This window comes from Lepidochelys kempii, chromosome 7 (genome assembly GCF_965140285.1).
Source record: "Lepidochelys kempii isolate rLepKem1 chromosome 7, rLepKem1.hap1, whole genome shotgun sequence".
Lineage (NCBI taxonomy): Eukaryota > Metazoa > Chordata > Testudines > Cheloniidae > Lepidochelys > Lepidochelys kempii.
Window position 1 is genome coordinate 113,798,243 of NC_136386.1, and position 12,351 is coordinate 113,810,593.

Consider the following 12,351-nt stretch of genomic DNA (forward strand, 5'->3'; position numbering starts at 1 on the left):
CAGGTTACATAATCTAAGTTAAGAACACACCTTTTTTTTTTTTTTTTTTGCAGTGTAGACATATTCCTATTTGTAATGTACTCTGAGTTCCTCTGATAGAAAGGTCTATAGCAATGCAACATATCATTATGTTTTTAGGTAAAGAATGGAATTATTGTGTAAACATCTTTTTGGCTTGCCCCCTCCCCTTTTTTGTTTCCATTTGATAATAAAACAATACCCCTAAGCCAAAATCAGCATCATCCAAAAATGATTAAGGGATAAATCCTGCCCCCTTCTCTGCAATGCACAGGGCCCTTGTCTGCTGCAGAACAGATGTGGTTCCATTGTACAGGGAGAGAGCACATGAGTCTTTTACACTGTAAATTCTCTGATTCAGGGATTGTCTCTATAACTGTTTGTACAGCACCAAGCATAAGCAGTGCTATCGTATAAATGTTTATTAATAATAATAACACCCTATTGTCCCCTAATCTAAGGTTCTCACAGGTGATTTGGGAGTTATTCTAGCCCTAAGGCTGTAGTAGAAGCCAGAGAGAGCAGATAGGATAGGAAGAGAATCCTTTCTGCCCATTAATCCTACAAGCTGCCTTAGTGTGTGCCATCAGTAAAGGGTCCTAAAATAATTTTGTTTTAAATATCCTTACTGATGTTACAAATGGATCTTGGGATTATTGCAATTTAATAATTTAGGCAAATATTCTCCATTCCTAAACTAAAGGCACTGACATCCCAGTGAGGGCAGCATTGAGAGAGGAGTGAGAAGCAGAACTTAAAGGAGCATTTCCTGGTTTCTAGAAGCTTGTGGGTGGAGTTTCTTATAAAGCCAACGTTCATTTCAGGGATCTGTAAGGAGACCTTTATGGAGCATTTTGTGGTTTTCTAACATTTGAGCTGGGTGTTTTGAAATCCCACTTTCCAGAAAAATGTGGGGAGGAAAAAAATCCTGTTCTACCACAGGTTTCAGAGTAGCAGCCGTGTTAGTCTGTATTCGCATCCGATGAAGTGAGCTGTAGCTCACAAAAGCTTATGCTCAAATAAATTTGTTAGTCTCTAAGGTGCCACAAGTACTCCTTTTCTTTTTGTTCTACCACAGTAACTTTAAGTCCACCCTAATTAATTTTTTTAAAGACTATGTATATGGTACATTTAATTCCAAAGATTCCTAAAATTGTTCATTTCAGCTTTGAATTACAGGAGCTGAAGAGAACCACTGACTTCATAGGTATATAAAAAAGCAAAGGAACTATCTGTTTTCCTACTGTAACATTTAAGAAATGGATTGTTTTTCCAGCAGAGAAGAAGCAATTGCTTCTTCTGCCAGCTTCTCTGTTATGGTAAACATAGGTATTTTCCCTTAGGTAGTCAGCCAAGGTAGGTTTTTCAATTTATGTCTTCTTATAATTAATAAGTGCCATTTGTGTAGTTCCTTGCATTCCAAAAGGCTTTGTGGACCATATGAGAATCCTTTTACCTGCTACTGAAATGCAATGCAGACACATTTAGGACTGAATGCCAAAGCCATTTTATCGATCTATCTGCTAACCTAGGATCCTATCTCTGATCTTACACCAGTGTAAATTCACTGGATGAAATTCTAGCCCCCCTGAAATCTGTGGCACGCTGTCATTGACTTCAATAGGGCCAGGATTTCACCCACTAACTTCAACTGATTTACACTTAATTGGCATCAATGTGTGAATCAGGCCTAGAGACCTGTGAGTGCATGGGGACTGATTGTGGGGAGTGGATATAATTCTCTTTTAAGGTGAGGATAAGCTACTTTTATTATTTATTACTTAGGCGCTGATCCTGCAAGGACCTCTGCATGGGTGCCTGTGTAGCACCACATCTAAGTAAATGAGGGTCTGCTCATGCAGAGCTTCTTGCAAGACTGGGGCTTTATACAACACAATACATGTATCACTTGCCCAAAAAATACAAGTTAAAATGGGGGAAAAGGAAATAATGATGTAACACAGAGGAGTCCTGGGAAGAGACTGATCTTTGTTTTTTAACCCCAGGCACCTGACGTGGGCTAGGACTACAAAAAGGTTATATATGCCAATAGCCACTGACCAGTTACAATTGGTACTTTGAAATACTACTTCTTTTTTTTTAAAGCCTTATGCAAAATTACTGTAAGTATGTATACCTATGTATGAACAATGTTATCAATGCTTGCTATTTGGTGCTTTTCCTAAAGCCCCCATTGCTTGAATAAAAATAATTGCATGAGAATCTCAGCTTTCTTTCTTTTTTTTTTTCCAAGTAAGTTTCTAGCCCTTATGGCTGCAGAGAAAATCTTGATAATGTGAAGTGAGTGTACCCTAAAGGCTCAGAAATCAGAAGGCAAATAAAAAGACTCCTGAATGGTTTAAAAAGCATGAGATTTTCTTTAAAAAATCATACAATCTTGTGATTTTTTTTTGAGCCCTGACTTACGGTTTTTAACGCTTGAAGTTGGCAATATTGTATACACACAGGTTTAACTTCCCATATGGGAGTAGTTCCAGAAAACCCAGCGTGACACTGGCAGACCAGGTGTCAGCTCATGCCAAAGCCCCAGGTCAATTCCCTTGTGTATTAGTATAGATCAAACTAATTGTTAAGTGTATATGAATGTATTTGGTTTTTAAATGTCTTGAAAACTAAGGGGATGTTACTTGCATTGTTTTCACTTATCTGTATCCTGTTATAATGTAATAGCAAACATTTACATTGTGTATACCCCTGTAACTAAATAACCCATCAAATGAGCCATCAAATGAGAAAAAAGCCTTTGAAATGCAAATGAAGAACTTTAACAGAAAAATGCAAATTTCAAAGCAAGTGGTCACTGTGAATGATGATCGGCGGTCAAAGACTCAAAATAGGCAGTCAACATTCCTCACTCTCCCTCATCAAAGGAAAAGCCCATGTGGGTAGTGACACTGTCAGCTTGTTTTCTGTGAGAAGAAGCTATATGAATGGATTAAAGGAAAGATCCCACATCTCTGGATTGTTTGGATTCTGACAGGCAGAATGACTGAACGAGGAGACACATCCCCAGAGTTATTCTGGGTAGCCCTTAGAGACTTTTGGGAAACTGGCAGTTTATTACATTGCTGCTACTATTTGGAATTACAAACTGTGACTCACCTGTGCCTATATTTTACCTGCTTTAACTTCGCAATAAAGCTCACTTCCTTTTCTTAGCTAATAAATCTTTAGTTTACTATAGAATTGGCTGCCAGTGTTGTCTTTGGTGTAAGAGCTAGAGTACAGTTGATCTGGGGTAAGTTACTGGTTCCTTGGGACTGGAAGCAACCTAAATGTTATGTGATCTTTGGTGTAAGTGACCATTTATCACTTAGTCCAATTTGTCTGGATGGCAGGATAGAGTGGAGCAGGGGTCAGCAGCCTTTGAGAAGTGGTGTGTCAAGTCTTCATTAATTTAAGGTTTTGCATGCCAGTAATAAATTTTACATTTACAGGGGCCCCCAATGGAACCCCAGATTGGCAGTGGGCTGAGCAGGGCCCGCAGCCAGGACCCCAACCGCAGGCGGCTGGAACCCCAGACCAGCAGTGAGGTAAGCAGGGCCAGCAGCTGGTATCCCAGGTCGGCAGCAGGCTGAGCGGGGCCGATGGCCGGGACCCCAGCTGGCAAGCAGCCGGCATCCGGAACCCCAAACCATCAGTGAGCTGAGCTGGGTGGCAGACAGAACCCCAGACCAGCAGCAGCTCACCTGCTGCTGGTCTGGGGTTCTGGCAGCTCCTGCCAGCTGGTGTCCCAGCCGCCAGCCCCGCTCAGTCCTCTGTCGGCCTGGGGTTCCGTTCACTCAGGCCAGCAGTGGGGCTGAGTGGGGCCGGCACCCTGGCTGGCAAGGGGCCAGCAGCCGGAACTCCAGACCATCAGCAGGCTGAGCGGGGCCGGCAGACAGAACCCCAGACCGGCGGTGGACTGGGGTTCCCTCTGCTGGCTCCTGCCAGCCGGCAGCCGGGACCCAGGCTGGCAGCAGCGTGCCAGTAAAAATTGGCTCACGTGCTGCCTTTGGCATGCGTGCCACAGGTTGCCGACCCCTGGACTGGAGCATCTAAGGGGACTGTCTGTGATGCCATGGTAAGAATGGTATGGTGATCCAGTTCACATTTGGTACTGGCTTGGTGAAATCTAATTATAGAACATACCACCAGTTTGGGGTGTCTTTCCTGTTTTCTGACAGTCTTCCTTGAGCTGAGCCACTCCAAACAGCCTGACACCAGCAGAACTATTTACATTTTCTAAAATTATTCACAAGACAGTGCAGGTTTGGGGGCATAGTATACATGTGTCTCTATATACATATATAGAGGAACCATCAACATGTGAACATCCTAACTAGCCTTAAGTATCTGCATGATATTATATTTTTAAGCTTTGTCCATCTCTCCCTCTATTTCTACCCAATTGTTGCTACCACTAGTTGAGTCTTTGTCTGTATTTTAGGTCCTGATACTGCAAACATTTACACACATGCTTAAGTTTACCCAGTGGAACTACGTAAGTGCATAAAATCAAGCAAGTGTGCCAGCATTCGAGCCCTTGACTAGAAGCCCTTTGAGTCCCTGGGTCCACATCCCTTTTTATTTTCTGATATCTCTCTGTATGGTGTTAGCTCAATTTTGAGCACTGAGTGTATACATAATATAAAAATAATAATCATAACATGAAGAAAAGATAAGACAGGGAGGCTGAGGACTGAAGGCAAGATGATCATACAGGCACTTGGGAAGCTAATGGAGGTGACTTGACGGGTAAGTTTAATGTTTTAGTTATAGAATATATGTATTTTTTTTTTAAATTCCGGGTACAAGTTGCAACCCTAAGAAGGTGAGTATTCCTTGAAGTCAGCATGATCACTCTTTAATTAAGATTTGCAGGTTTGGAATCTTTGTAAGCTTGATTATAAATAATTAAAAATTGGTGGTTAGGGCACCAATCTAGGACTTGGGAGACCTGGGTTAAAGTCCCTGCTTTACTATCTGGGCAACTCACTTAGCCTTTCTCTGCCTCAGTTATCTATCTATGAAATGGGGATAACAATATTTCTCCATCTCACAGAGGTGTTGTAAGGATTAATTAATTAAAAATCGTGAAGTGCTTTGAGATCTACTGATCTATATAAGAGCCAGGTATTATTATTCTACCTAATTTCAGAATGGCTATTAAACCTCATGCTTCAGGGCCCAAGCCAATCTCTAATCGTAAGACACAAGGTATGGGTATGGGACAGGTTTTTCCACATCTGCCTACTGCAGGGTTTTTACACCTTCCTCCGAAGCACCTAGCACAGGCCACTATTGGAAATAGAGTATTGGACTAGACTTTAGGTCTGATGTAGTCTGGCAATTCCTACGTTCCTAATACATTTTGTATACTTTTTAGGCCCCGATTCCGCAAATTACTTTGTATCTGCCCAACTCTGAAGTCAATGGGCTTACTTATAGTTAGGTGTACGCTTAAGTAGTTTGCTGAAGAGGGGCCTTAGTTTTCACGAGTGCACATTGGGACTGTGAGATCACATAAACTAATAATGCAGTAAAGGCCCCTGGAGATACTAAACAGCAATAACAAATAATGCAGCAAAGGAGTAGGAAGAAGGCTTGGTCTACACGGCCAACTTATGTCAGTGTAACTGCGTCACTCAGATTTTCCACACCCCTGCACAACCGAGTTACACTGACCTAACTCCCAGGGCAGCCAGCCCTGTGTTGACAGGAGAGCTCCTCCCACACCTACTGCCTGGGGGGGGGGGGGGGGGGCTAAACTACACTGACGGGAGAAGCAATCCTGTAGCGCCCTGTGAGTGTAGACGAGCCCCGGGTGGGAGCTGTGGTCCCTCCTCCAGGAGGGCCTGGAGCAGGTGCCAGTGGGAGGCATCCCTCCGTCGGATTCCTGCCGCCCTTCATCATCCTCATCACTGCTAGCGTCGGGCCTTGTGAGTAAGAGACGGGGAAGCGCCGTGCAAAAAAGGTGGGGCAGGGACACAGGAGAAGCCTTTCCGCACCGGCAACAAGCGCCTCCCCCGCCCGCCCGAGCCACACAGGCCGGGCCCGCTGCGGGCAGAGCGCCAGCGCCAGCCCCGCCTCCCGCCCACCCGAGGCGGGCGGGCCGTCTGCGGCCGCCATCTTTGTTGATGTGTCAGCGCCCAGCTGCGGCCGGGAGCTGCCGCAGGAGGAGGAACAACGCGGGGGCCCCCGCCGCGGCCATGGAGGCGCTGCCGCCGCTCTGGCTCCCACCCTCCTAACAAGCGGGTAAGAGGCCGCTGGCGGGGGACCGGGAGGCTGTGGCCGGGGTCAGTGGGACTGCGGCAGGGAGGGTGGAAGCGGGGGTTGGCTCGGTGCATTTCAGCCCCCTGTGCCCCTGCCCAGCTCTCTCCGTCGGGTGCCGGCCCTGGCTGATCGCGACCCCCGCGTTCGACTTGCTTCGCTAGTTCGCCTCCCTAGTTTGCTGCTGAAGAGTTTTAACCCCTGATGCTTAGGACGCTATCCTCCCCCCCCGCCCGGAAGAGTTCGCTGGGGAAGCCTGGTGTGGACAAGGGAGCTAGGATCATGCTGATGGTTTATGGTTGTCCCCCTTCTCTTGTCTAAAGATCTCGCAGCACTTTATGGCCAGGCTGGTTATTGACGTTCCCCTTCTGCCTGGGAGTTAGGGAATCCTTACTGTAGCCACTGATCCAGGGGCGCACGCAAACAGAGGCCCCAAGTGACGGAGGAAGAGAGGACCCAGGAGTCCTGACTTTCTTGCCAGTCAGCGTTCTAGAGCTGCCTCCCTAGGTGTTAAGGTGACACAAGTACTTTTCTTTTCTTTTTCTTTTCTTTAATAGGATCGTCACCGATGATCCTGGTGTGCAGCTGCCTGCTGGGTTGTCTGACAGTTTAGTGCTTTTATTTCCTTCTCCAAAGTACCAAAAGTGATTAGGTAATAAAACTCTAAGGAGCTTTGGTGTTTCTCTAAACACTGGTTTCAGAGTAGCAGCCGTGTTAGTCTGTATTCGCAAAAGAAAAGGAGGCCTTGTGGCACCTTAGAGACTAACAAAATAAATGGACACAAATCAGATGTCAAGAATTATAACATTCAAAAACCAGTTGGAGAACACTTCAGTCTCTTCGGTCACTCGATTACAGACCTAAAAGTTGCAATTCCTCAACAAAAAAACTTCAAAAACAGACTCCAAGGAGAGACTGCTGAATTGGAATTAATTTGCAAACTGGATACAATTAACTTAGGCTTGAATAGAGGCTGGGAGTGGATGGGTCATTACACAAAGGAAAACTATTCCCCCCCCACCCCCCTTCCTCAGATGTTCTTGTCAACTGCTGGAAATGGCCCACCTTGAGTATCACTGCAAAAGGTGTCCTCGTTCTCCCCCCCCCCCCCAGCCGCTGGTAATAGCTCACCGTGTTTCATCTTTTCTATGTATATAAATCGCCACACTGTATTTTCCACTGAATGCATCCGATGAAGTGAGCTGTAGCTCACGAAAGCTTATGCTCAAATACATTTGTTAGTCTCTAAGGTGCCACAAGTACTCCTGTTCTTTCTCTAAATACTGAGAGCCAGAGCTGCCCCTAAATGTACATTGAAAACTAATAATAAAACAGCAAGATTTAATGATTGCTTTAATAATAATAAAATATTAACTGTGGTTATTCTGTACAGTGGAAACTACAGCAGACAAAATTTACTTTAGGCTTTTGTGTGTGGTCTTTTCAATTGCTAGTTGCTATGAGATTTCAATGAATCTGTTGCAAAGGAATCCAGGTGCAGGTAGCTGTAGTTGGAGTGACATCAGTAACTTGTGGCCTCTGTGGGAAAGGGTCAAGTTTAGGAGAGGGAAAAAAGCAAAATGAAATTGAATACAAGGAGGTTAAAGTCTTGACTAGGCAGCTTTATACCATCTCCTCATTCAGAAGCTTTAAAGTGTCTAGCTCCTGCTGTGTATCATCTGATTTTCCCCCCTCATATTTGTTTTTTTCCCCCCTCTGTGGAAAGTATTGATTATATTTTTACTGTCCTAATGCATAGAGTGTACAAAGCCTTCCCATTGTTTCTGCGGTTTGTGCTTCTATTATACACTTGCGGTTTTTGTGGTAAAACTATGTGAAGGCTATGGAATAGCTGACATGAAGGGATTTTTTTTTTAACCTTGCAAGATTACTGCAGTACAATATGTATTTTCAGCTTTTATTTATAAGAGCTGTCTGAAGTTCCAGGTTTAAAAATGGGAGGTTTTACAGCAACTCAGGCAAGAAGAAAAATTCTGTTTGCGTAGTCCATATTTTTAGCTCTGATCCTGAGAAAGCAATCTTCACTGGTGGATCCTTTAAACCCACACAGAGTTCCAGGAACCTCAGAGAGACATTTTGAAGATCTGGGCAGGTTGTGTTGCAGGATTGATTTTACACATGAAGATCCCAATCTGCCCTTTTATTTCTTTTTAATACAGTACTCTTATTTTTGTTGTTTACTTTTTCTTCTAGTAGAATTTCCTTTATGAAAGGTAAAATAATACAGTATAATACTAATAATGCAGCACCCATTAAAAAAATCCGAAAGTGCTTCATAATATCAAATTTACAGATACTAACTTTAAAGGGACATTATCCAGGTGAAATCTAGTTGGCTTCATCAAAATAAAATAATTTTTAAAAAGTAGTTTCATTTCCTTTGAGTCTTCCCTGCTAACTTCTTGGATAGAATATAGTCACAATTTCCTGCTTTATTTAAAAAAACGTATATTTCTGTGCTGTTGCTCTCTGGAAGACTCTCATGAACAGGGGAAACTGATAAACTGACTCTTCATGGGAAACAGTGAAACTGGCTATGCAGAAGTGTGGACAAATGTGCACTCAGTAGTGGCTTTTAAAATGTAAAATCTCATGTGCTCGTGGGAATTAGGATCACGTTTTCCTTCATAGGTTCGTATAGTTCCTAACTCCTGGGAGCACATGAGATTTATATTTGAAAAGTTAACATTAAAAGAATATTGTGTGCCCACTATACTTCTCATCTTTAACAGACCTCTATTAATGAATTTACCTTTAAAGCTTATTCACTCATCTGGGTCTCCTGAGCACTGATATTTTGGTCCCATCCGCACTTTTAAAAGTTTGCAGGGGGACCTTGTTGTAATATAGAAATGCTCCAGCACAGTAACACATGAGTCTGACTGATCAGTATATATGGAACAGTACCATATTTCAGCTGTTCTTTAACTTTGGATTTGCAGGGTTGTAGCAACTTTTGGAAACTCCTTTAATTAAAAACCCATTTTAGTTCACACTGGCTCAACCCATGACTTAGTTTTCAATTTGGTCTGCAGACCTCTGGGAGTCTGCAGCCTATGTCCAAGATTTCTGCACTTCCGTTCAAAATTTTTTAGGGGTCTGCAAATGAAAAAAGGTTGAAAACCACTGACGTAGCCAACTCAGGGTGCTACAGTGTTTTAACTAGCAATGGTCTGGGGGAGCTCTCATATAGACAGGTTACTAGGAGTTAATTGGCACTTCAGCAGGCAAGTCATCCACCCCTGCCCAGAGCGGGTCTGGATGACGTGGTAGCTAAGATGCTGCTACTGCAGCAAGGCTACACTAGGGCTGTTGCCAGTGGAGCTGCACTGGTTTGAGACGTGGGTGGCTGAACAGTACAGAAACAACCGGGTTTAGTTAGGAATGTGTCAGTTTAGCTAGGAGGGTGCTAAGTCTTTTCTACACTGGGAAAATTATGAAATATGTTTCTGCACTGCTGCAGCTCCCCCAATGAAGGATTATTTATCTGCTTGTCCCTCCCCTCCCCTTCCTTTTGTTAGCAAGCCCTTAGAGCTTAAAGGCTGTTTTAAAACCCTGTGTAAAGATTACTGGTTTTGGGCCCCAGGCCAGCCCCATTGCTGGGACTGTAGGATTCCGCCTTCCCCTCCCCCCGACAATTATGAATAGATCCACTTTGACCATCGCATGTACAGTAACCTTGGAACCAGACAGACTAAATATTAACAGACTCTGGTTGCCCAGTGACTTGCATTGTAATTGTAACAAATCTAGCCCCAGTGGTAAACCTAACCATGTTCAAGTTTTATCTTCAAGTTGAGCTGTGATTGGTTTCACTGCCAAAACATCAATCAGATCACAATATGAAGTCTTTGCAGGATACGGGGAAAAACTCAGAGGTACTTCAAAGGAATCATGTAAAAAATACATACTAAGGTAATGCACAAGGTGTGACACAAGCAAAGAAAACCCAGTTAAAACAGCATATCTTGTTTTCCAATTCCTTTAGAGTGAGTCATAGTGGTTTGAAGATATACAGTCCTGAGTTTTGCACCTCAGTGCTGAAATGGAGCAACCTGCAACCATTAAATATATATAAATAGCATTAAAAACAATTAAATAAAATGATAGTCTGATACTCTAAATTTCCTTGCTTTTATGTACTCTGCCAGTCTACCTTTATCCCTCCCATCTCCTGAAGCTTAGTGCTCATAACACAGTGAGGCTTTGTCTACACTGGGTCAGAGAGCTGTGTCAATTTACACTTGTGTTTAGAGCACTGTTACAGCCTTAATACACCGTAGACTTTTCCATTCCTGTTACAAACAGATTTGTGCCCTGACCACGGCTGCAATCCTCTTTGACTTTCCCTGCGTAGACAGGCAGCCTGGAACACAGTTTGGTTCTACCTCCATGAGCCAAGTAAGCGATGTTTGAAGTAACTATGATTAGGACTAGTGTCTTATAGTAGCAATTTTTGAGAAATCTCCTACTTCTGCCCTACCACTGAAGGGAGTGCTAGTGTAGATAGAGCTCAGGTGGTTTTACTGCCATGTTGCCTAGACCTGCACTGTCTAAATAGTAGTAATGGTAATAAACTACTTGTCTCAGTCAAACAGGGAAATAGAAAGTTATACTATATTAAGTAAAGACCTTTAAAACACAGATTTTAAACATGGTTTAGTTCAAGCCAAACCATGTTAGAAACCATCTTATCTGTAACCATGTTGAGCCATGTTTGAGTTGAGCTTTTTTTAAGCACTTTTCCTTAATGGTGCTTAAACACATGTATACCAGCACTGAGAGGCATATTCTACTCCTGTTGCGTGCACAGAACGTATCATTCTTATCTTATTTAGTAGTACACAGAACTAAAGTACAACTTTTTTTTACATGGTGTCTTCTATCCGTACTTTGTTCTGAAACAGTGGAATGGAACTTAGTACAGGATTGCTGGCTTTATGTTGGAAATCAGCAAGCAAAGTGAACACCGCCAAGTGGTACAATAATATGATCAAACTAGCTGTCCTAGAAAGAATTGCTTGCAGTACAAGAGGCAGCAGAAACAATTTCTTTATTTTAAACACACAGGTTCTCAGACTGCTGTTCGTGGACCCATGACTGGTAGCTAGTTGATCAGAGTTGTCTCTCTATCTTGTTTCAAGCTTTTAAATTCCATTAAAACATCACTAAAATACATTAAACACTTTCCCCATATTATCCTTCTGTGTGAGCAATCACTATAGTTGCCACAGGGATGTTACACAATTAGGGCTAGGAATAAGTGGTCCATTCAATTTTTGAGTGAGCAGGAGAAGTGGTCCATGTGGTTATAAATGGGAAAGAATAATCATGGGGAAATTCTGCCCCCCCCCCAAAAAAATTCTGCACACAATACAGTATTTTAAAACTTTACATTTTTTTTGTCAAAATAACACTATATATAATCACTCTAGTTTCAATTATTTTTATAATTTATTTAAAAATAAAGTCAGAAACTGTGTCTGTAACAATACAGACACACACAAAATTTTCCCCCCAGGAGTAGAGAGTTAAAACAACCCAGTTCCTGTTTCTCTGCTACCTCTCCCCTGGAGTCCAGCTCAGGGCCCAGACATCTCTCCAGATTCCACCCCACTCAGACACTCACCCCCCCCCCCCCCAGAGCCCACCTATGGGCCCCTTCTCCCCAGGCCAGATACTTGCATGCACCCCCTACACCCCTAGAGACCAGGGACCCAGAGGGAGAAACAGCCTGATCCTATTGGGATCCAGGCTTGTGTGCAGTTTCCTGCACGCTTCCTCCTGGGCGTGCCAGGAACTGCAGCTGCCCAGAACCCTTGCTGCTCTTTCCTCCTTCCCCTGGTAGTGTCTTCTATTTGTGAGCTGGGCTCTGCTGGGTCCAGTGGCCCCTAGTGGCGGCCATCAGCTCAGCAGCTCAGTTCTGGAGGTGCGGGGAGTAAATTCTGCACAGAACATTAATTTCTGTGCAAATTCTGCAGTGGTGCAGAATTCCCCCCAGCAGTAAAAGGAGGAGTGCATGAGATTCTCTGTATTATT

The 12,351-nt window shown here is 43.5% G+C and overlaps 1 protein-coding gene across 4 annotated transcripts in view; it reads left to right on the forward strand.

Moving 5' to 3' along the window:
* The first annotated feature begins 6,136 nt into the window (after positions 1-6,136).
* CCDC186 (coiled-coil domain containing 186) overlaps positions 6,137-12,351 on the forward strand; it is a 59,391-nt gene continuing 53,176 nt past the window's right edge. For 2 of the 4 annotated variants that reach the window (XM_073354303.1, XM_073354306.1), the window contains exon 1: positions 6,137-6,276. The gene's annotated coding sequence lies outside the window, so the exon portion shown is untranslated. Of the gene's footprint in view, positions 6,277-6,848; positions 6,944-10,634; positions 10,714-12,351 lie in introns of those variants that run through there. The other 2 variants (XM_073354304.1, XM_073354305.1) reach the window with 2 other exon arrangements.